The 22,302-nt window shown below is 34.0% G+C and overlaps 1 protein-coding gene across 1 annotated transcript in view; it reads right to left on the bottom strand.

Moving 5' to 3' along the window:
* The window catches only part of GMDS (GDP-mannose 4,6-dehydratase), an 840,983-nt gene that overhangs the window by 555,717 nt on the left and 262,964 nt on the right, over positions 1 to 22,302 (bottom strand). The window lies entirely within an intron of this gene.

The following is a 22,302-nucleotide window of genomic DNA, read 5'->3' as shown; positions in this document are numbered from 1 at the left end:
TCAGGGCCCCCTCACCCTTACAAAGATTATCTGACTAAATTTATTTAACTAAAGATGATTTAATAACAAGTCCAAAAGGGAAAGTTGCAGGATAGAGGGAAGTAGGGCTGGCCCTATACCTTAGCACCAATTGGTTTTCAAGTCTCTCTCAGTTTTTAAACTGAGCCAGGCCTCAGAAGTTTTTGGAGGGTTTCTTTTATTCCTATTCTATACTGTATCTATTCTAGCTTTCTTAATTTCAGTCTTTAGCAGTAGACAGCAAGAGGAAAAGAAATTCTGACCATCAGAGCTGGTTTGGCCTATCTCTTCGGGCTAATGCCCCTAAAGACTGGCATTAGAGTTCAAACAGCTCCCCCTAAATCCTTTTGTTCGATGGCATGATCCACTGTAATCCAGGTAGAGAAAACAGTAGGGAAAATCCCAGGAATAGAGGTAGTTTCTATCCAGAAAGGCAGAGGGAGCTCCCTACAGTCCCCAGGTCCAGGAAAGAGTCCACACAAGAGCAACTGTCACGCCCCCAAGTCTCTCTCCTTCCCCCTCCAACTGCTTTCGTTGTCAATCAATCTTCTCTCCTGCCTTTCAAACCCTTTCTGTGCAATTTTCCTCATAGTACAAGCAAAGAGGCAAGCTACTGGATAAGGCAGGAGGGCAACAAATCATATCACTGATTCATCAAAGGCTCAAACAAATGATGAGAGAATAGGCAGATGATACCATGAAGTCTGAGTGGTGGGGTGCTATCTTAGGTGCACTAAGGTTGAAGATCTCTAATTGCTTAGAATTTCCATTGGAATTGGCCTTATATCACCTCAGTACTTAAATCTACAATGGTCCAGTTCAATGGTCATGGCTTCAGGAACTCATCTGAAGATACAATACACCGAACTCCCATTCTGACTTCCTGGTATGCTGATCCTCACATGCCTTTGATTCCTTGACATTGTGGGCCTCTAAGGGTGGATATGGACCCTAATAGTCAAGGAAAAAAACAAAACACTAAAATTGTTCTGTTTTCATTTTCAAAAAAATTCAAGAGATGTGAATTCTACCATTTGTATGTGACCATGAGTACATACATGTGGCCTCTTTAGGCCTTGATCTGCTCATATGTAAATAGAATAATACTTCCATTACTGGGTTCATTGGGATGTAAGAAAAGGACTATATGAAATATAAAGGACTATAAATAGGTAAATTGATATTAGCATTATGGTTTATGCTTTTTTAACACTCACATTTGTAGGTAAACTGTCACTTTGTATCAAAGAATATCAAGGTTGGGTTCATCTAATTATGTAAAACAGTAAGATTATTTTGTATATGGTATGAATAAGAAAGTCTAATAATAGGAAAGAAACAAAGAAAATAGTTAAACTGAAGTTAATTTTTAAAGAATTTCTGAGTACAGAAAAGCTACATTATGTTCTTTAACTATCTTCTGCAATTTATCTGATCTAGCAGCATACCAGCATCAATTTTACTGGACTTTCATTTATGCTTTATAATAGGAAAAAGTTACAAGCTTCCAAATTTAATTAACAAAAACAAAAATTCCTAGGACACCCCATATAACTTTGTGGAACTCAGTGGATTAAACAATGCTTCTTAGTACCATGGGACAAAAGGTCATTTGGAAGGGATGTGCCTTTAAGGGCTTACAAAGGCTTGGTCTTCTCTCCTGTAATAAAAGAGGAAACATATCTCAGTAAAGGAAGGATGCCCACTTTAAATAAGGAAATGAGTTTGCAGGATGTACACATGCTGCTTTCTATTAATGATAAGCAAAGTCTACAGAAAAGACTACTAGACGGCTTAAGCTTTCATGTAGAATACCTGCAGAGAATGTTTAATGTAAACAAACTGCAAGTGGTATTGTCCACTCACCATTTTATTAAAGTGATTTATGCTTTCATAATAGAGGCAAGGAAATACAGACAACTATATTCCAGTTAAGAACTATAATTACTGGCATAATGACAGCATGCCAGGATTGACACTAATAAGGTTTTGGGTAGAGAGGCATACTATAGAGGTTTATGAGGATAATTGTACAAGATAGATGGCTTCAAGTTGTGTGCTCTTTAACCAGAGGGGATGGGAAGGTGGGGACTTATTATCCTTATTATAGCCTTTCTCGTGTTTAAAAACATCAAATCATCTTGCTCAAGCTCAATTCACTTCAACACAGAAGCTAGCTCACATCTAGGATTCCCTTCCATTGTTATTCTGGCTTCAATTTTGGCAACAGCCCTCTATTGACTCCTTTTATGGCACAAGATACTAACCAAAGGATTTTCCTTTTAACTACTTTCTTAAAATTATAACTTAACTCAATTACCCAGGTGCTGATTATCCAATTTGTCATCTACTCCACCTTTTACTTTTCCTCCTACCCACCTAATGACAATGTTTAGGGCCATTTGATGTTTCTCGGCATTTCCACAAGTTATAGTGACTGGGTAGAATAAAGCTGCTACTTGGTAAAAACTTAGAATGAAAAGTGAAAGTAAATGGCTAAGGTGAGCTTTGCAGATTAGTGTGTAAGGAATTTGAATCATCCATGCCAATACCATGAATAATTGAGATTTGACTGTATAATGAAGGACAGATGGATTCTTTAGTGTTTACTTCATTCTGAGATGTGTAAAATTCCATATAGAAGTAGTGCCAAAATTCTAAACCTTTTCATTATTATTATTAAAAACAATAATGATGAAGATGATTCACAGTTATGTAGGACTTTAGCACTTTTCTCTTTTAGGAATATTATTATTGACTAAGTAATTAATTCCGATAAGTTGAGAACTTTGCCAAGTTGCTTCAAGACCAGTGCGGAGCTGTGGAGCCCAAGCCTCTGTGAGATTCTGTTAAGAATCCTCAGGTGGAAGTTGTTGTTTTTTAATGGACACTCTGAGCTCAGGATAATCTGAGCAGCAGTTGTTCTTTGAGGTGTCTTTGAAATGAGGGTTCAAGACAGGGTTGTTTCAAATCCTCTCTGAGACTTTTCCTCTAAAAATTTTGGAAATACTTGGAATAACAGCTTTTGAAGAGAGAAGTGATTTCTTGTTCAGTGTTCAACCTAAAAGAAGAAAAGGAAGATCTTTTTTCTGTCTTTTAACCCAGGTTGAGCCCAGGTCTAAGGCCTAACCTTGGTCAGGGCAATTCTGACTAATACTGAATTTATCAATTTGGAGACTTACTTTAAGAAGATAAATATATTATCTAGAAGCTAGTAGAAATAGGTTATTTAGATAAGGAAATCTGGATTCTTAGATAGAAGTAGGAAGTGATAGATCCTGGCTTTCCAGAAGAAGGCAGACCATAAGGTCTAGTTTGGGAGTGAATTAAAGCTTAGTATTCCTTAGTATTTATGGTTCCCTGTTTATTTATTGAAAACATTATAAGTCTTAATAAATTAGGAATAAGTTTTGTTTGTTTTTTATAATCTTTCTCCTGTGTTATCCATTGAGCTGACCAAGGCCATTACTGTTACCTTGGCCCTTCTATATAAGATAACTTATAAGGCTGAAGAGGCTAGGTAAGATCTGTTCTAGACAAGAGATCTAGCTCTCCAAACTGGCTAGAGAATAAAGTATATGAATGAGAGTAGTATCACATGGTATAAGCAGGAGGGAACTATACTATAACTCACTCATCAGGGAAGCCAATTTCTTTCACTGTAGTCAACTGTGGCCATAAGTACCTTGCTAGAAATTTCCTGTCTGTAGATAATGAACAACAGGCTTCTTGCTTCTTTTTTTTTTTGTTATCCTTAAGACAAGTGTTCTGAACTCGAGGAAAAGACAACATGCTGTGCATACTTCTAGTAGCTTTCATTCCCCATGTTTTTATTTATATATGCATTTGGGGAATTTGGTTGTGTCTGACATGGGAATAATTGAAGAGAATTAAAGAAAAACTGCTGAAAAAGAACTAATGAAGAGCCCAGCAGAGTAATAAGATCATGGGATTAGAAATCAGGAGAGATCTGGGTTTGATTCTTGCTTCTGGTATTTACTATGTCTGTGAGCACTGACAAATAACTTATTTTCTCTGGGTCTCACTTTCCTCATCGTTATATGGGAATAATCCAATTCAGTTCAACAAATAGCTCCTATACTTCCTATTTTATGAAGCTACTGTGATCAGCAGAGTAAACGCGATGTGTGCAAAGCCTTTTGTAAATCTTAAAGTCATGCAATATCAAGTGATTATTATTACTTGGACCTTACTTTCCTAGTGAATTATAATGTAATATTTTTCTTAGAAATATTTTTCAAGTTTTTTTTTTTAGAGTAGATGTTGAAAAGCAGGAACAAAATTAATTTTCAACAAGTGTTATCTAAGGGCCTACTGGGCAAAAAAGCTACTGGGACAATAATCCTCTAAATTTACTCTCAAGGTATCTACATTGTCATGGGGGGGAAGGCATATGCATAAGTTACTATGATATAAAGGAGAATTTGCTAAGTGAAAAGGAGAGGGTCTTAAAAAAGTATGAGAATCATAAAGAAAGAGAAATAATTTTCGCCAGGGTGGTGGGTCATAAAAGAGATGGTGACTGAGTTGGGGATGGTCCTTGAAAAGAGAAGTACAATAGACAGAGATATATTGTAGAAGAGTCATTCATTCCAAACACCAGGAGAGGGGGCTTGCCTAAACAAAGGCACAGATAGAAAAGAAAGCAATAGGAAGGTAGCAAAATGAGAGTTCATCTAAACCCATGAAAGAGAGGACTAAATTGAAGTGTATATTAAGAAATAAAGCTAGAAAAATATTTTGGAACTACACCATAGGGTATCATGAATGCTGAGAATAGAAATATAGACTCCTTTAGTAAATAATGAAGTGCAGGAGATTTAAAAAATCTAAAACTCTGTTTTTGAATATAAAAGTTATATCAACATGTTACATCTGAATGATTCCTTGGACAGTGCCATGAAGGATGGATTCACTAGAGAGAGGATAAATTTACAAAAATGAGATTATTAAAAAGGTTAACAATAGTTTAGGTAAAAAGAGTTTAGAGCTTGAATGATAGTTGCAGTATTGGGAAAGTAGAGGAGGGGACAGGTATGAAAGCTATTTTAGGGATGGAATGAGAAGGATATGCCTTGGATTACAAAAAGAAAGGAACTATAAAGGATGCTACAGTTTTGAGATTTTAGGGAGATATGAGGATAGGGGCATCCCTGCCCAAAAAGAAATTGTTGTAAGGGTAGCTTTTAATCGGGAAATAATGAATACAATTTGAATTTCAGGTGCCGATAGTATATCTACATGTAAATGGATAAGAGGAAGCTAAAACTAAAGGACTGGAATTCTGGGGAGATACTGGGATTGGAAAAAGATTTTATAATCATCTACCTTAGAAGCAAAAATTGAAGCTATGATTATGAAAGATATTTCCAGCAAAGAAAAATATAGAAAAGACGATCTGCAAAAGAAAGACAGAAGAAACAATGAGAGATCAAACCATAAAGAGTACAATGTCTTAGAATTAAAAAACAAAAAATAAAGGAACATCAAAAATAGATTGATCAACAGTATCAGTTGCCAGAGAAAGGTCAACAAGGATGAGAAGGAAGAAATAGTTACTGGATTTAGTGATAGAGACCTGGTGTCCCAGTATTTAATAATAAGGGGTTCGTGGGTGTCCTTGGGGAGATCACTTTCATCAGACTAGGAAAGATGGCATAAAAGTGAAAAGGACAGATAACTTAAAAAATAATTATCTAGTATACGTAGCAAGTACAAACTACATATTCTAGAAATTTGTCAGTAAGAGAGAAGGAACAAGAAAGCATCTGTTGTCTTAGTCTCATAAAGAACATGTTAAAGCCAGACACACAAAGTTTGGGTCCTTTTGGTTTTATTACTTGGAATATTTTATTACAATAGAATTAACCTTTAATTAACCTTTATTAAATAGTATTTTTACAAACTGCATAAATATAAATGCAAACAATAGGAATGATAAAATGGTGAGATTAATCAAAGACTTTCCCTTATGGCCTCTATATTTATTAGTTGAGTTTCTTTTTTTAAATCTCATCTTCTGTAATGAATAATTTTGTTATTTAAAAAATTAGAAGAGTATATATAAAAATGACTAGATACAGTTATGGTTATGGTTAATGAAAGCCTCAGAGTAGTGAGAGAGCAGTGTAGAAAGGAAAATGGCCAGGAACTTTGTTCCAAGACTTCTCAACAAAACATTTAACAGCATACACATGATTTAGCAATTATATATTCAGGGTTTCCAGAGCAAAGACATTCCATTCCCAGTGCTGTGGTTAGCTTGCACTACATTGAATATTGCATATAACTGGAACCAATGTCATGGTGGGTTTTATGGCTTTGTTATTTTTAAAATTCAAGCTCATAACTGATTCACAGTTGTACACCTTCTGAAATAGGTCCTAAAATATTTTTATAATACGACCTCAAAAAAAGAAGACAATAGTTTGCATTTTAAACATGTAATTGATGAACTTATATATAGGTGATTATGTCAATATTTCCATTATAAATACCTATATTTAATATTATATAAATTCAAAATTAAAGTGTAATAGAAAAAGTCATATGGAGATTTGAATAGACTTAAAATATTTGCGTCTACATACACATTTTCTTATTGAAAAATTCAGTTCTTACATTACATGATGAAAAGAAAAAAAATTAATGAGCTAAAATTTTCATTTGGTACTTGAACGACACCCAAACAACATTTACTGTTCTTATTTAAAAGTGTTAGAGTACTTGTGAGGAATAGCAAGGAGGTATAAAATTTTAAATATAAAAAAAAATCTATTTAGACAGCTTTCAGTTCATTAAAAATGTCTTCTTGACTAAAATTTCCTAAGAATTTACAGTAAGCACACTTTCCAAAGCAGCAAAATCCTTTGATAGACCATAATGGGTCCCAAGAGCTCTTACTGTCCATTGGGTCAATAGCTTGTGAACTGAGAAGGATTTACAAGACAGCTTATAATGGTTCCCAGGGAGCCATTACTTTCTGGTGGGGTAAATAAAATATATATTCATAAGAGGCACTTGTCAGAATATGCACTGGTTCCAAGGACTTTGAAGGCTCTAAACAAACCGAAGTCCTCTTAGATAAGGATAGTAAAAAAGTGGACTATCTCATTATGTCATGCTATAGGTAAAAGAATCAGTTTGGGTAGAAAAAGAGAGGACCAGCACATTTGTCTATAGGGAAGTCAATTCAATTAAACTCTCTTAGCATTTATTAAGCATCTACTATCAGCAACTATGTAAAGGAGTTAGAGTTACAAAAACAAAGAGAAGAGAAAAGATGAGAGGGGAGAAAAGAAAAGGAGAAGCTGAAGAAGAAAATGAAGGAAAATGGAAAGCAGAAAGTAGAGGAAAAAGTGAAGGAAAGGAAGAGAACATGAAGGAGAAAATGAAGAGGATGAAAGGAAAAGAAAAGAAAGAAGAAGAGGAAGAAGAAGAAGAGATGAGAAAGAGAGAGAAGGAAGAAAAGGAAATAAAAAGGTGGATTGCAGATTGCATATGTAAAAATATATGCACCAATTTGAGCAATATATTATGGATATACTGATCTTTGACATTAAAATGATAAATTTTTATATTATTAAAATATTATTTTTATGTAAATAAAACAAAAATTCTATATTTTCTGTGATTGCATTGCTGTTAAACTAAGCAATATGACAAACATGCCTAACTACTAAACAATTAACCAAATAAAATGAATAGTTTTATAATCAGTGTAAATAAAAATGTAGAACTATAGGAGAGAACAATAGATGTTAAGCATCTAAATGGAAGATACCATATTATTTAAGATGGATCTACTGAAGAATACTACTCACCTAATCTAATGAAATTAACAACAAATTATATTTATATTTGGGGGGCTAGAGAAAGGAAGGGGTGTGGCTAGGTTTCGGAGTTCTACTGAAAGAGAATAAAACTAAATAGCTGTTATGAGATTATGGAGTAACACCACTGAGTTAATAACTAATCATATACACCCAACTTTTTTTTTCTATAGTGTTTAAAGTTTTAAAGTTGCAAATTATATGCAACATATTTTTATAAAATGATATTGCTGCCCCCATTCATTGAAAGAAAATGAATGGTAATTTTAAATGTCACAAATTCAAGAAAAGGGTAGAACTGGGAAAAGAATTCTATTTATTGGACTATTCTCAATTTACTAACTCACTATTTTACTCTCCTGACAGTCTAATCAGAAAATTATAGAGAAGAAAAAAATATTTTTAAAAAATCAATAAGAAAAGATTTGTCCACCTTTGAATATTTTGGTTTCACATAAAAAAGTAAAAATAAAATGTGTGGTTGAGTAGTATCAAAGGCATTCTGTGTAGGAAAAAACACAACCATAACCAAAAAGTTAGAAAGCATCATGGAGTATAAAGAATTGCTGCCTTACTCTATATAAATCAAACAAAGCTATTCTTCCTCAAAAAAATGAATAATTAACACATCTGCATGAAATCAAAATACATATGTTTAGGGAATTATTTTTTATCAGCTTATTTTTATCAAATCAGAGATAAAATAGCCTAGATATTGAAAATAATGGAAAAAGAAACAAGTAAGAAATTACCAAGACATTAACTTAGACTGCTGTAAAATTTATCAAAATGGAACAATACCCTACATACAAAAATTACCATAGGAACTGGTAAAGAGATATTATTTTGACTTTAGTTCCAGTTATTATTTCCATGTATAGGATTTCTTCAGGGTATGTCTCAATTCCTATGATCATGGAAAGCTACTGAGATAGTGTAAATTCATTGTGGTCCCTAAGGACCTGGGAGTCTAATCTGAGTTCTAGTTCCCCAGGATTCAGAGAGCAAGTTTCACAAATATCACCCTACATTTTCACCTGACAAGTAGAGGACCCAAACAACTGGCAGGTCTCTAAACCAATGTCCAAAAAAACCTGCACTTTCTATTCCCTTAAAAATAATGACTCAGAACTCCCATGTTTAAGGGAAGACATTTCACCCCTTCATCTGCAATCTCTTTCTGTGCCCTCTTCTCCAGCTTCAAACTATAAAATACCAACCTTAGACCTCCTCAGACTACCTTTTCTATTGAAGCCTCTGAGACCCTTGCTTGATTACTAATAGACACATTTTCCATTGAATTATTATAAATTACTTTAATTTATAATTCTACAATTTTAAAAATTATATTTTTAAATTATAATTATAATTTTTACAATTTTATTAGAATTTTTAAAAAATAATTATTATAAATTAAATTAATTATTCAATACAAAATACATGCTCATTCTCTATTAGAATGGTGCATTTGCTCCTCTTGTTTTTCAGTAATCCAAAACAAGTCAAATTGTGGGGGGTTTTTTCTTGTTTCTAACTACAGCACATTACATAGGTAGTGACATAAAAGTCATTCTGCTACATTAACACATGAAAGTATAAAATCCCTGCTATCATGCTGAGCATGACTAGTCTAGTGAAATTATATTTAACAAGCATTTCTTCATTGATGAGAAAGTATAAATTCCTCCAGGGTTTAAATTGTGATGTTGAACATTGATCAAACTCAACATTTATAAGTAGGGTACAAAATATATTAATAACATGATGTGACTGTGCTTTCCTTATGATATAATATCTACACTATAGCTATTGTAAACTTCCTAAGTTTAAATTGATCTTTGAATTTGGCTCTATTAATGTATTCAATATTGAAATTGGATAAAAAAAAAGGCAGATAAGTGACCATGCAGAAGAGTACAGGAAGAAAAAAAAGAAAGGAAAAGGAAAAACATGAACATGAGCATAAATAGTGGCTTATAATGATCAACACCAGATTATCCATCTCTACAGTGTCTGCTCTAGGAAATTTTATCTTTAATTTGAACTTTGAACCATAAAAATAAAAAGGCAATAGGAACACTGGCTGGGTCAAAGAACCCCTTGTAAAATAAGCCTCAAGTTGTGCTTAGCAGTTTTCATTGAAGATTTTTTAAAAAAGGGGAGGGGGGAGAAAAAAATCCTTAAGCAACCCTCTTAGCACAATGATGTTTTTGTCAGGAGCTCCAGATTGGCTGGGCAGTGTATGGTGTACATACTGAAAAACAGCTGTTTGCTGACAGACTGCTAGCTGGGAAGTTAGAGCTGAGTGAAGTGGTTAACCCACATCCCTTCCCACAGATAAAGTGCTTTGATAAGCAAGCTATACTGGTGAAAAGTAGTAAGCCAGCCAGGCTGTAGAGACCCTCAGGAATGAATGTATGGCTTGTCTGAAAAGTTGGAGTCTTATGCTTAGTGCTCATTCATTTTCCCAACCTCCACTTTGTTTGGTCTGCTTCAATTCTCTTTCTGCTTGCAGTAAACCCCATTCTTTGATATGTTCAAGCAATATCCTGAGCATATGGAAAATGGAAATCTAAAAACCTGCAAAAAAGTACTCCTTCTCTTAGACCATTTATAAAAATAGAAAGGCACTTTCCTCAATCCAAAATGTAACCATTAAAAAAAGTTTCCACTAAAATATGCATGTCTGGCTCAACCACAACTCAGTAACACATGGGGGAAATTTTTTTTGTCAAATTTTTATTAACTAAAAGTAAGTTAGAGGAAAAAAAAGGGAAAAAAAAGATTCTTTCCAATTAATTTTGAACCTCTTCTAAACACCTTTGGACATGAACTTCTTAATGAAGTACAGCTGGCATATAAACAGTACTCCAAAATAACTGTTAAAAAAATTTCACTTAGAAAACATATACCCAAGTTATATTTCAGGACATTAGTATTTTAATCTCATCAATGTATTTCTCCAAGTCGGAATAAGATTGGACGAGATTATTTGAGTAAGTGAACAAATTATATCCATTCAATGAATTTTTCTGACAAGACATGGGCAAAAATGTTAGGGACAACATATTTTCTTGGAAAGAAGACTAACCTTCAAGTCAAGATACCAAATTCTTGGAAAATATTATGAACTATTATTATTCTATTTAAAAAAATAACCAAGAAAATATCAGCAACTATCATATGCCTACATCTCTAAAAAATCTACTAGAATAAATTACATGTCTCAATAGCATCCTTGGTCAAAGTTTAAGAAGGTCATAGGTAGGTATTTTTTTTAAATAGTCTTCACCCAAATGACCCAAAAGGACAAAGAATTCAAGATTTTGCTCTCTTTACTATTTGATGTTTATAAAAATCCATTTTATTTGATTAGTAAAATGGCATGTTAAAGAAACCTCTCTCTCACAAAGTATCCAAAAAGTACATATAAAAAATCACATAGGTTCATTATTTGATAGACAAAAACAGAGATAATTTTGTTCTATGACCCCCTGATTATTAATATCAAAGAAGGTATAAAATAAGGAGATAAATGCTCACTAATAGTTTAGGTCATTGTCATGGAGAATGTTCAGAGCAGAATCCAAATTGAAAAGGGATTATTTAAAAATACTAAAGTCTTCCAGATGCTCCTTTTTGGGTGATGTGCTAATTGCATCAAGTCTTAGAATATTGAAAGCATCTTAAATGTGATCTGTAATCATTTTTTGACTTTAGACAAATGATTATGCATGTGAAAAAAAATCAAGTGGATACAAAATGCCTTTTTCCCAGATTGTGATTATACAGTTGAATATATAATATCAAACAAGCCACTCTCAAATGTAAATATACTATATAAATAGACCAATGACAAGGATGGACAAAAATTTGGGATCAAAATTAAATAAGAGGAAGATGTTAGGCTGGATTGCCTTTGCCAATTTGTGCAATGCCTTTAAAGACTCAGCTTCTCCCAGAAACCCCTTTCTAACATTAGTGTTCCTTTTGTGATGCTATATATCTGCTAGTTATAAAATATCACAATGTAGAGACTTAAAATGTGGGTCTCCAAAAGGACAATGGAAATGTACATGATGGACATGAGTAGAATGTGGCATATTACCAGTGAAGAACTATGGAGAAGTAGGGCAAAGGGTATAAAAAATAGATTGGTCATATAGTAAGAGAATTAGATAACTGTAAGATAACTCAGGTGCTATATATCATTAAGAGACCTAGAAAACACCTTTCCAGTCTGCTGGGCACATCTGCTGTGATAAACATATGAGATTAAAATATGGATGAAAATATCACAGAATAACCACAGAGTGTTAAAATTAATCTAAGTTTCCAAGAAATCTTAAAATTATTCTTCAGTATCATTAGTAAAAAAAAAAAACACTAGACAACATCAGAAGATAAGGTCAGACTATATAGATCTATAAGAGCAATGATGAACAAAAACATGCATTTACTTTTAATTTATTCACTAAATACCAGCAGAAATAGGCATCAACAGTTGAGTAGTGAATTTACTATAACAAATGGGAGCAAATCACAGGTTGTTAATATATGATAATTGTGTAATTCTGAAGGAATGTGCTGTTAAAATTTTAGGTTATAGGAAACAACATGGATAAGCATAAAATAGGATGGACCATCTTTGCTAAATGAGTTAAATCTAATACTTGAATTGTAGTTGTTACAACTTTAACTAATTCCCCTCCCTTCTGAAACCACACCGCTTTATATTCTCATCTCTTTAGCTGCCTACAGCTAGAACATGTAATTTAATATCATTACAATTTTTTCTTCACACATAAAGTATATTTCACTGAAATAAATGGCATTTACTGTATTTTCAAATCTGAAAGCTGTTTTGTAAATCTTCATAATATGTATTACCAAATGGAATTAAGTTACATAATCTATTTGGTTTAGTTGAAAACAATTTAAAATGACAGTTCAATGTAGCATATACAATATGCTCTCACAATAAAGTTAGATGTGTGTGTATGCATGCATGTGTGTGCATGTGCGTGTGTGTAAAAGAGTACAAAAAATGGCAAAGAGTAGCATTAACAGTTATTCTCCAGGAAATATGTCATCAGAATATGAGGTTGTTCAGTCAATGAAAATAAAAGGTAAGAAATCAACAGCTCCAATGCTGTTCTGGTCCATACAAAATATTGAAGACTTTCAGAAAGATTTCTAAATATTCAAGAGAATCACCATAGAGGATATATGCAAAACCTCAAAACAGGAGTCATACATGATGAGGAAGTATGGGTAGCTTGCAATTTGTGCAACTGGAAGGATAGTCTGCAAAAATAATATAATAAAACCATTTAAAGGGTGTGTGTATATGTGTATGTATACAGATAACATAATATTTCTATTTTCTTTTTTATAAACACCTGTTTACCTTAAGAATATTTGGAGAAATAAAGAAAAAAATTACAAAGGTATTTGGGACTTTGTAGGGGAAAAAGAAAACAAGGAAAGCCATATAACTAATGCCTTCCAAGGTTCTTAAGACAAGAAGGAAGGCTGAAAGATGAACATACAACAACACAAGATATAAGAAACAGCATGGGGCCTGGAATCAATAAGACCTGAGTTCAAACCCAGCCTTAGATACTTACTAGTTTGGTGACTTTAGGCAAGGCACTTAACTTCTGTTTGTCTCAGTTTCCTCATTTCTACAATGGAAATAATAATGGCACCTACCTCCCAGGGTTATTATGAAGATAATAAATGTGGTATGAGGTAATAATTGTAAAGTGCTTAGCACAGTACCTAGCACAGAGTAAATACTACATAAATGTAGGTTGTCATTATTAGTATTATTAGGATGTGTGAACATAATCAGTAAATGTATCTCTAAATATTTCTCCGATAACTAGATGTGAGTTCCCTTAGGCTAATTACTCAATGCCTATAGAGCATATGAAAAAATAAACTGAACAATTAGCAGGTCATCCATTTTATAATTCAAAGCTTATCTTTTTCAAATATCTAGATCCATGTTGGATCTATGGAAGGCATACCAAAGGGTGATATCTGGGCTGCTCCCCTACCCACTCCACCTGTACCTAAGGACATTGGTCACATGACCCACTCCTCTGCCCAGCAGCCCCACAGCAGCTCTTCTTCCCTCCCTTGTCCAGGATAAGGGGGGCAGTTCACCTGTAGCAGTAGGGTTGCAGTTTGGGCATGTGGTCTCTAAGGTCTCTTAAAGATTTCCCATCCCTGATCTAGATGGTTGGTGAAGTCAAATGTATTTGAATTTAACACAAAATTAGGTTTTTAATAAACATTATAACATTTTTAGGGGGCAGCTAGGTGGCTCAGTGGATTGAAAGCCAGGCCTAGGGACAGGAGGCCCTGGGTTAAAATCTGAATTTGGACACTTGCTAAATGTGTGACCCTAGGCAAGTCATTAAAACCCCAATGCCTAGACCTAACCACTCTAAGGCAGAAAGTAATGTTTTTTTAAAAAATTATATCATTTTAAAAGAATTATATCTCTATATGTAGTTTATATTTTTAAAAGTGAGGGATAATTATTTAAAGATTCTAGTATAACTTGATCATTAATAGACCATACCAATGATGTTATGACAATTTACTATTGAAGGTAATGATTTTATAAAAATACCCATGAAATGAAAGCAAAAAAAAAAAAAGCCCCATCTGGAGATGCTATCCAGAAATCAACAAAAGATAAAAACCAATTCTTCAAATTAGAGAACTGACAGAGTCCATGAATCAAAGAGTAGAGTTCAACGAGACAACCAAATTATTAAGCATTATTATCCTTTCACTGAGTGGAAACAGACACTACACTGACGAATGAACCTAACCTCAAAGGTGATAAATTGAAAGTAAAACCACTTGTTAATCAAACTAAGTGCTAATGCCCCCCTAAAAAAGATAGTTTTTAAAAAGAGACATATGGAAATATGCATGAAAACTTAATGAGTAAAGCAAGTAGAAATGGGCAGAAATCAATTTTCAAAAGAAAAGAAAAGAAAATATTTATTTTATTGTTTAAATTTCCTTCATCAAAATAACATATTTTAAGTAAACTAAAAAAGTATTCAAAGCACACAAGTAAGTAAGTAATTCTGCACAAAAGAAGCATCCCTTGAGACTACCTTAAGTATGAATACATCTTCAATGTTTCTACATTCCTACAGGTTTTGGTCTGTGTTACTATAGTGAGGTCATCTTCATTTATGTGCTCATAAAAGCCATGAATCCTTAACAAAATAAACATCACAAATGTCACAATCTTCACTTGTTTGTTACTTCTTATATTTACTTTTACAACTTCTAATAAAATAATGTGTCCTACAGGTATATTTAAATAACCAGACATTTTGATTTTCTGACTTAAAATAAGTAAAAGTTGATACAAATGGTTTTAAGTTATTTTCAGAGATTAAGAAATATTTAGTGGGTATACTTTGCCTATTGCTCATTCTCAGATCATTTGTTGAACTTTTGACTTTTGCAATAAAATGCTATATAAGAGAGGATATCTAAGATTCAAGATCTAAGAACCATTACCTTACTATTGGTAATCCTTGCTGGAACAGGCAAAAAGTTATCCATGAAAACGACATTACTACCTGTCATCAAACTATACAAAAGAGAAGTGTGATTTGTAAACCTCAAATTTCCTTAGACTTATAAATGTTGGAAATTTCACCATTGGGATATTTCATACTTGGAAAATTTCTTACTGATAGTCTATTGGAATGGGAATCCCATTGGCATGGGAGGTTCTTTCTCTTCCCTTCTTAAGATTACTTTAGGACAGAAACCTTTTGCTGAACAATGGAAAGGACTTTGACCTATGCTTAAGCATAGAACAGGAATTTCTTTGAGTCTTGATTGATTTTAGAATTGATACAATGGAGATACTCCACCCTATTCAGTCCTAATAGGATTGAGTAAGGGCTGCAGCCTAGATCAAAATTTAATTATTCCAATCTCTACCATACTCAAGTTAACAGGATTTAGAAAGGGCTGTAGCAAAGGAGTAAAGATTTAATCATTTGAAAAATATGACCTTCAACAGACATGTGCAAAAGCCAGAAACCTCTGGGCAGTCCTGGGTTAAGCGAGAGCCTCCATTGACAGGGAAATTGATGAAGAGTGATTGGTAGATGTGAGGACTGAGGGGAGGCAACTTGGATGGTGTCCTTAAAGATAGGAGGGTCTGGAGACTGGAGAGGGTTGAGGAGTTTTGGTCGGTGTGGTTGCTGGGCTCTGAGAAGGCTTGCTCTGAAGGAAGCTGAAGGTGGGGGCCTCTGAGACTGTTTCTCCATTTTGGTCACGTGAGTGATAGGGACTGATCTCTTTTCTTTGCCCCAGCTATCTAAGGGCTTGGGCCTTTTGGCCTAGCCTAAACAGAAGGGGTATTTAAGCCCTATTCCCTTCTCTCCCTTTTTCTCTCTCTCTATCTCTAATTTCTTTCTTACTCCTATTGTAATTAAACTCCAAAAAAGGCTGACGGCTGACTTGAGTTTTTCATTTAGGAATTACATAGCTGATTCCTTGGCGACCTTAAATTAATATATATCAGTCTTTTAAGGTGATTCCCTTGTTACAGATTGGAATTAACCCTGAACAGCTGCTCTAAAAGAGCCATTGTTGCCATGTACTGCCATTCCCGAATATCAAGGAAACTTGGAAATAGCAAGTTTCTAGGTCAAGATAAAGACCAATAGGGCAACAATAGTTAAGTTTTCACCAGGAGCACTGTCAGGATGCCATGAAATAAGAAGAGTGACATTCTCTGTCACTTAAAGCTGTCAAAACAAGACCAAAGTAGTAAGATGATGCTAAAATCCTTCCTTCACCAGTTAAAAGAAAATGATGACTTTACCCTTTCAGAACACAAAAGTATGGGAGCTTCTGTGCTGTTTTCTCTATTTTTAATGATTCTCTTTTTTTCTCTATGAAATCCCGAACCTTATTTAAAAAGGCATCATTACTCCTGTGAGCTTAAGGGAAAACCCAGGAGTCAGGCACCATGATCACAAAGGAGTACTAATAAGTCATTTAAAACAAACAGGAAGGAAGACAGGAAGGCAGGAAAGCCAGGTGGCAGGGCAGGGAGAGGAAGGAGGAGAGGAAGGGAGGGAGGGAGGAAGGGAGGAAGGAAGGAAGGAAGGAAGGAAGGAAGGAAGGAAGGAAGGAAGGAAGGAAGGAAGGAAGGAAGGAAGGAAGGAAGGAAGGAAGGAAGGAAGGAAGGAAGGAAGGAAGGAAGGAAGGAAGGAAGGAAGGAAGGAAGGAAGGAAGGAAGGAAGGAAGGAAGGAAGGAAGGAAGGGAGGGAGGGAGGGAGGGAGGGAGGGAGGGAGGGAGGGAGGGAGGGAGGGAGGGAGGGAGGGAGGGAGGGAGGGAGGGAGGGAGGGAGGAAGGGAGGAAGGGAGGAAGGAAGGGAGGAAGGAAGGAAGGAAGGAAGGAAGGAAGGAAGGAAGGAAGGAAGGAAGGAAGGAAGGAAGGAAGGAAGGAAGGAAGGAAGGAAGGAAGGAAGGAAGGAAGGAAGGAAGGAAGGAAGGAAGAAGTTAGCAGTCCAATTTGGTTGGAATTTAGTATGAGAGAAGGGGAGTAATGTAACGTCAGAAAAAAAGATGTTAGAACTATTATAGAAAAGTCTTAAAAGCCAGGCTAATGAAAAAGCTGTGAAGTATTTTAGTAGATGAATAATCTCAATCAGGACCTCAGAAAATTTACATAGACAGTAATATAATAGATAAAATGGAACAAGGAAAAATGCATCATGTTCCTCTTTAAGAACACAGTATGTAAAAGATCAATTAAAAAGAAGTGTTACATGGTCACATTAAGAAAAATTATCACCTTTATAAAAAGTTTCACCCACTGGATTCATTCAAATGACTAATTAGTTACCTGGTACATTGAAATGATCTATTAACAACTTAATAAGCTGATACTTAGCCTTAGTTGATAATTGACCCAAGAATTAGGAACTACTGTTAACTGAAGATAGATCAAATTCAATACATTTGATACTATACATTAAATCAATAGTATGATGTAATCTACTATAATTTAATTAAAATTTAATTTCACAAGAACACATCTACTATATAAAGCATATCTGTATTAATTTTTAAGAATATAGACATCAAATTATCAGAAAATGTTTAATTATATTTTGCAATAAAATATTAGTTCTAGAAAAAGACTTTACCACAGACAACAATGCTAACAACTTAACATACAATCTCTTATAGTTTATTCATTGTATTGTTTAGTTGTTACTTTAGTTGTGTTCAGCTCTTCACGGCCCCATTTAGCGTTTTCTTGGCAAAGATAATGGAGTGGTTTGCCATTTCTTTTTCCAGCTCATTTTATGTCTAGGATATGAGGCAAAAAGGGTTAAGTGATTTGCCCAGGATCAAACAGCTACTGTGTGTCTGAGGCTGGATTTGAACAAGATGAGTTTTCCTGATTCCAAACTCAATACTCTTTATCTACTATACTACTTAAATGCCACCAATAGGTTTAATATGCACAATGAAAAATAAAAGAGGCACAATGTCAACCAAAAGAACAACAACAAAAGAAGCTGAACATTTATCAATCAAAAGAAACAATTATAATAAGGATGTGTATATCCTGAAATGATTACAATATCAACCCAAAAGCATCAAGCCCTTTTTTTTAAGTACACCGAGCAATGTCAACATCCCAGAATTAGTACATACTTTTAGATATAACATAATGTGAATGTGTGTGTATGTGTCTGCGTCTAGGTCTGTGTATATATTTACGGAATGTTTTTAGGAATTTGTGTCATGTAAACCCATCCTCTAAATCATTTGCCTCTATTCTTTTCCTGTTTCTTTCTCTTTGTAAGCATACTCAGTTCTTGAAAACGGAATCAAATGATTATAGATTGTCATGAGTTCAAAATGAGTAGGTAAATATAAGCTTCTCAAAAGAACTAAATTCAAGTGTGAGACCTAATTTTGTTACTAGCAATTTAGTGTAACCTCTAGCAAATGCTTCACCTTTCTGGGCCTTAGGGTCCTCACCAATAAAATTATGGGGTTGGACTGGAAGACTGATATCTTTCAAATCAAAATCCATGGTCGTATGAATACTATAGATTCTATTTTTCTCAGAAGCATTCATGTTTTTGTTAGCAAATCTGCAACTCATCAAATAGCAATACTTTTTTTTTGCACATGTAGCAAATAGAATACTGGTAAGGATATGATAAATACAGATAAATATATTTTCCAACAAGAAAAGAATGAGGGATATCTTTGTTCTTTTTTTCATTAAATAGAGCTTGAAAAGAAAGAAGGAATATGCTTAACAACTAAATAAATTCAAATATAGAAGTTATTGTAAATCCTTACTAAATTGAACAGCCATTACTTTGCTATATTTAGAAATATCCAAATACTAAAGTAAAACAAGAAAAAAAAAACAAAACCTAAAACTATCGCAACTAAATTATAAAGCTCAAATCCTGACCCTGACTATAGACCTTAGATTGCTGTTAGTCACCCTTCATTTCCAGATCCAGTTCAAAGGGGGAAGGAAGAGCAGTGCCCATGGGTGTGGAAGCTGTGCCAAATGGCAAGTGGAGAGTCATAAGGCAAAGCACTTAGATTGTAGTAATCATGGAGAATACTCACTATAGGACATCACCCCTGGATGATGACTTCACAGGGATTTAAATGAGGCAGAACTGCACAAAGTCATTGGCCTCGCTCTCTCTTTTAGAGTCATCAAAGTTTAGGAACAAAAGGAAAGTCAGAGACAGCTCAGGATACAGCGAATGACCTTGGTGTCTTCAGTGTCTGATCAACCTCTAAGCACTCCACAGAGTCTGCTTCAGACACCTTCATGATGATTGGAAAAAATTGTTCTCTCATATAAGTGAAATAGGACGCAATCTATAAACACACACACACACACACACACACACACACACACACACACATTTTCTTACAATATTCAAAGTCTTATTAAATTATGGATTAAAACTAAAAATAAGTCATGAAAATCTTGCCATATCTATAAATTATAGATCAAGAATATTCCACTAGTTCCCTCTATCCTCCTAAAAGACGCACATTTGCCTTCTGTTAAGAAAACCCAATATACCAAATCTTTAATGGAAAAAATGTCAAAAATTTTAGATTTTGTTCAGTCATACTTAGGAATATTTCTTCCGTAGACAAAAATAGTCGGGGAAAGGTGAGAGGCAAAGTGAAGAGTCTTCAGGGGCAACTGTACCTGGAAGAAAAATGGCCAACAAAGTCCTCCATAGGGATCACATGACCCCATGAGACCAGAGCCAGGTCAAAGGGGGAAGGAATGGCAGACTTGTAATAAGTGTTTGGTTAGATTACTTAAAAAACAAATAAGACAGTGGACCAAGCACAGTGGATAAAGTATTAAGCCGGATTAGGAAAACCTGAGTTCAAATATGTCTGCAGACACTAGCCATATGACTCTGGGCAAGTCACTTAATCTTGCGTACTTCAGTTTCCTCATCTGTAAAATGAGGTGGAGAAGGAAATGGGAAACTACTCCAGTACCTTTGCCAAGAGAAGCCCAAAAGTTGTCAAAAAGAATCAGATATGACTGAAAAGACTAAACAACATGACCAGAAAACAAGTGGATAAACTCAAGTATTGATAAAAAGAGACAACAAGCAGATGAATCACCTCAAGGTTATAATGATAGCAAAAGGTATCACAAAGACCAGAGGGGAAGTTCTAACACAGTGAGTAAATTGTCAATGAAGAAAATATATAATGAAATGATAAGAAACAGAAAATATAAAGCATAGACAGCTTATGATCTGCACAAGGGAAGCAAGTAGCCAGATTAATGAGCTCATCAACATTCCTAATCATTTCCTTAACACAAATTTATTAAATACCCATTATGTGGCAAAAACTGTTAAAATGGAGAATAATCTAGATAGAGGGAGGCTGAAAAAAAAAAACAGATTGGGGTCAAGATGTGAAGGATTTTAGTAGAGTTTCTACTTTATCTGGGAAAGGATAGATAGCTAAATTAATACATAATGTTGAACCCTTAATAAATTCTCTTTTCTAGAAAATAAAATAAGTAAATATTATTAAAATAATAAATTATTTGGTGTCATCAAAGAATGCTTAGCTGAAATACAGAAGATGGAAAGTTGTCTTTTCAAAAGATGATGCTCAGAAATGTTAGATGAAGTCAAGACTAGAATTCAAGTCTTCTAACTTTAAGTACAGTACTCTTTCTACTATAGTAGTTATTTAGAATGGAATGAGAGACTAGACTAGATTCTAGAGATGAAAGGAACCTTAATATTTCTGAAATCCAACCTCCTTATTCTATAAATGAAAACTAAATGAATTAAAACAAAGCAGATTAATGGTGCTTGAAATCAGACCTCCTACCTATCCATATTCTAATCCTCTGTTACTTCTACTAATAACATGAAAATGAATTGAAGCATTATTTTCAATTTTTCAATTATAAAATACAACCAGTTCTACAAGAATGGTAAAAATCTTTTGAAAGATAAATTTTTAAAGGCATATATTTTTATTACTATTTTTAACCCTTACTTTCCATCTAAGAATCTATATTATGTATTGGTTCTAATGCAGAAGAGTGATAAAAGGTTAGGCAATTGAGAGTAAGTGACTTGCCTAGGGTGAGACAGCTAGAAAATGTCTGAGGTCATATTTGAACACAGGACCTCCAATCGCTGGGCTTAGTTCTCACTCCATTAAGTCACCTAGCTACTCTCAACATGTTATTAATAATGGAAATAATACCTACATTTTCCTATGAATTTATGGTCCTCAAAATGCTTTTACGTATACTATCTCATTTGATCCCCACAACACCTCTTATATAAATGAGGATGACTGTCAACATCAACACTACTTTGCAGGTAACAAAACTGAAGACTAGAAAGTTAAATGACTTGCATGAGTAAATAGACTTGAATTGGGAATAGGATACAGGTTTTCTTCCTCAAAAACTATTATTCATTTAATAGCTGGCAAAAAATATTATGGTTCTCCACAAAAATGGTTTATTAAGAGATAGCCAAGAGTCAAAGGTTACCTACCTACCACTATGATTTCAAAAAAGGATACTAAAATTATTATTTTAAATGAAATATATCAATTATCAATATTTGATGTGAACAGAAATTTTAAAACATTTCATGCAAAAATCAGGGGAATCAAAGAGATTCAAAAAAGACTAAGAAAATAAATCAGTTAGCATTCATTAACTGCTTACTATTGTAAAAAATAAAAAATAATGACAAGCTACACAAAATATAGAAAGAAAAACTGTTCAAAACTATTTGGATACTGTTGATAGAGGTAATCAAAAGTATCCTCAGTGATGAAGTGAAGCTCAAATGTG

This window comes from Monodelphis domestica, chromosome 3, assembly GCF_027887165.1.
Source record: "Monodelphis domestica isolate mMonDom1 chromosome 3, mMonDom1.pri, whole genome shotgun sequence".
Classification (NCBI taxonomy): Eukaryota; Metazoa; Chordata; class Mammalia; order Didelphimorphia; family Didelphidae; genus Monodelphis; species Monodelphis domestica.
The sequence above is the reverse complement of the archived record's forward strand: the minus strand, read 5'-3'. Positions and strand labels throughout refer to the sequence as shown.